Here is a 3,719-nt window from a genome sequence, read left to right on the forward strand (position 1 = left end):
GGTCCGGCTCCTCCAGACTGGCCCCCACTCCCCTGTGAAAGGGATGCACCCCAGACCTTCCTGGTCTGCGACAGAAGCAAGTCCTCCATCCTGTGTGGCCAAGGCTTGTTGGGTCCTCACTCGACATCGACGCTGCCGACAGCAAGAGCCTTCGTGGGACAGCTCGCCTCCTGGTTCTGGTCGTCCTAGACGCCTCCTGGTACCCGTGGCTGCTGCGACAAGCTTCACCTCTTCACCTGCATCTTCACAACATCGCCTGGTTCCTTCCTGGTTCCTTCCCGGCTCCTGGCTGGTGAGCTAGACTCTGTCCCCTCTGCTTGCAGGTATCCTCCTTCCTGATTCCATCCTTGGAATCCACCGGACACTCTTCACTGACTGCCTGTCAGCAACTTTCTTCAGGCATCCATAGGAGTCGACGACGAATCCCGACGCAAGTTCACACCTATGCACCCGCAGCCCGTGGTCTAGGTAACTTGAGTACTCCAGTGCTCACAAGGGTATTGACTATCCAAGTGTCTAGTTTCCAAGTCTCTAACTCCTAGCTCCTTCCGAAGTGTCCTAAAACTCTTAATTACTAAATACTACTATTTCTATCGACTTTAACGCATTACGCGTGAGTGTTTCCACTCTGCACCTGAATCCCGTGGGCCTCCCACTGCCTAGCAACTGATAGGATAGTGTAGCCCCAGCGATTCCCTAGGCCTAGGCCTAACCTGTGTTCGTGAAAGTGGTTCTTATACCACTTACTTAGTATATGGTTTGCGTGGCCCCTAGGGCCTAACTGTATTACTTACCTGTGTGACTTATGTATGCTTAAATAAGACTGTGTTGTACTTACCTCGAATCTCATAAAGAGTGCTGAGGGTATTTTGACTTGAATAAATACATTCTATTTTTACAATATATCTGTTGTGGTGTCCCTTCATTTGGTATTCAAGGGATTGCAAATGGTATATCAGCTGGCTTCACATGCCATACAGAGTTTAGCCTAAGACTGCTCTTGTCCATGCTACCACTAGGATAGCTGGTCTATAAGGTTGACTTTACAACCAATCACCATAAGGGCTGTTTGGACTGATACAGGGTGTACACTAGAACTAGTGACATCATATATCAGGCCAACTTCTCACAGCGACCAGATGGCCGGGCGGCCTGGATGTCCTGATGAGGGCTCATTTGCCCCCCGGATCCCAGCCAGGGCTCTAGGAGGTCGGGCACGTTCACGTCTAGGGTCCCCTGAGCCTCGCGGTGCGCACGGGTTACAAGAAAGGGGGTAGCCTTCCTCTGGATTAGTAGGGGCAGGGTATGCTGGAACACCCCCTCTGGGGCTGGCGGTTCTTTGCCGGGGACCAGATGGGCTATGCCCGGGCAACATCCTCCCTGGCGTCCGGGGCTCCCTCCTGCGGCCCACGGCGTGGCAAAATGCCTGGGACAGGCTCCACGGGTCCCGGGCAGTCCTCCCCGGGCGCCCGGGCCCGAGAGCTCCGGTTGTCCTCCCCGTGCCAGAGGCCCAGCCCGGGTCCCCGAGCCCCCCAGGAAGCAGAGCCCCCTGAGCCCTGCATGGGTGGGCAGGCGGGAGCCCTACCGCTATTGCTCGGCTCAGGAAGACGGGAGTCCTTTTAGGTGCCGGCCATCTGGTCGCTCCTTTCCCCTCGGCCATCTGGTCACGCACAATGCTTTCCAATGGGGTGACCGCCGGGCCGGGCCGGCCTGGAAGTCCCGATGAGGGCTCATTTGCCTCCCAGATCCCAGCAAGGGCTCCAGGATGTCCGCACCTAGGGTCCCCTCCTTCCGTCGGAGCGCGTGGGTTACAAGAAAGGGGGTTAGCCTTCCTCCGGATTAGTAGGGGCAGGGTGTGCCGGAACACCCCTCCGGGGCTGGCGGTTCTTTACCGGGGACCAGATGGGCTATGCCCGGGCAACATCCTCCCAGGCGTCCGGGGCTCCCTCCTGCGGCCCGTGCCATGGCAAAGTGCCCGGGACAGGCTCCACAGGTCCCGGGCAGTCCTTCCCGGGTGCCCGGGCCTGAGAGCTCCAGTGGTCCTCCCCATGCCTGAGGCCCAGCCGGGGTCGCCGAGCCCCCCGGGAAGCAGAGCCCCCGAGCCCTGCGTGGGTGGGCAGGTGGGAGCCCTACCGCTATGGCTCGGCTCGGGGCGGGCAAACGGGAGTCCTTTCAGGTGCCGGCCATCTGGTCGCACCTTTCCCCTCTGCCATCTGGTGGCGCGCAATGCTTTCCAATGAGGCGACCAGATAGCCGGGTCGGCCTGGAAGTCCCGATGAGGGTCCATTTGCCTCCTGGATCCCAGCCAGGGCTCCAGAAGGCCGGGCGCGTTCGCCCCTAGGGTCCCCTCCATCAGTTGGAGCACGCGGGTTACCAGAAAGGGGGGTAGCCTTCCTCTGGATTACTAGGGACAGGGTACTTTGGGACCCCTCTCGGCCTAGCGGTCCTCAGCCGGCAGCTGGACAGGCCAGGATGCCGCCCCAGCCCTGGGTCTGTCCTGGGGCCTGCCGCATGGCCTGTGCTTCTGGGCCTGGGAGCCACGGCTGGGTCCAGGGGCCCTTGGCCCCGTCCGCCGGCCTGCGGCACTGCCAAAGACCCGGGACGGGGTTCCGTTGTGCCGGGGAGCCTCCCCTTGCTTGGCTGGGTTCAGGAGCTCTGGCCGGGCCCCTGAGGGTCCCGGGGAGGGCGGCCTCCCCACCCCGGGCTCCGTCCTGGGTCCTGCCGCGTGGCAGGGTGCCCGGGACGGGGGTCCGGCGGGCCCGGGGAGGTTTCCCCTGTGCCTCTGGGCCTCTGGGCCTTGGAGACCCGGCTGGGTCCAGGGGCCCCGCCGGGCCCCGGTTCGGGTGCTCCGGCCCTGGGCCCCGTCCTCCGGCCTGCCGCCCTGCCAAGGGCCCGGGACTGGGGTCTGTCGGTCCCGTGCAGGCCTCCCCTGCTGGTCAAGGTATCCGCAGGCCCCGGTTCGGAGGGTCCCCCACGCAGCCTCCATGGCTGGGGCCCAGCTGGGGCCCTGGGCCTCCGGTCCCCCATGCCTCAGCGCCCGCTTACTCTTTCGTTGGGGCACAGAGCGACCAAATGGCTTCCCTTTCGACCCCGGCCATCTGGTCGCGCCTTTCCCTTCGGCCATCTGGTCGCGCCTGTCCCCTCGGCCATCTGTTTGTGCATGTCCCTTCGGCCATCTGGTCGCGCCTGTCCCCTCGGCCATCTGTTTGTGCATGTCCCTTCGGCCATCTGGTCGCGCCTATCCCCTCGGCCATCTGGTCGCGAGCAATGCTTTCCAATGGGGTGACCAGATGGCTGGGCTTGCCTGGAAGTCTCGATGAGGGTCCATTTGCCTCCCCGATCCCAGCGAGGGCTCCAGGAGGCTGTGTACATTCACGCCTTGGGTCCCCTCTGTCACCTCGTGTGCACGGATTACAAGAAAGGGGGGTAATTTTCCTCCGGATTACTAGGGAGAGGGTCAGTCAGACCTCCGTGAGGTCCGGCGATTCCGAAACAGGGGAAGGCAGAACCCGGGCCTGCCTGCCGGGGCCCCCAAGTGCCCGGGTACACACCTGCCTCTCAGCCCCTTCCCGATGGTCCTTTCTCTCAGAGTTTGCTGGGTGAGACCTCCGTGAGGTCCGGGGATCCCGAGACAGGGGAAGGCAGCACCCGGCCCGCCTGAAGCAGGGCCCTCAGGGGTCCGGGTACGCACACCTGCCTCTCAGCCCCCTTCCCGATGG

Source organism: Triturus cristatus, chromosome 11 (assembly GCF_964204655.1).
Source record: "Triturus cristatus chromosome 11, aTriCri1.1, whole genome shotgun sequence".
In the NCBI taxonomy this organism is placed as follows: domain Eukaryota; kingdom Metazoa; phylum Chordata; class Amphibia; order Caudata; family Salamandridae; genus Triturus; species Triturus cristatus.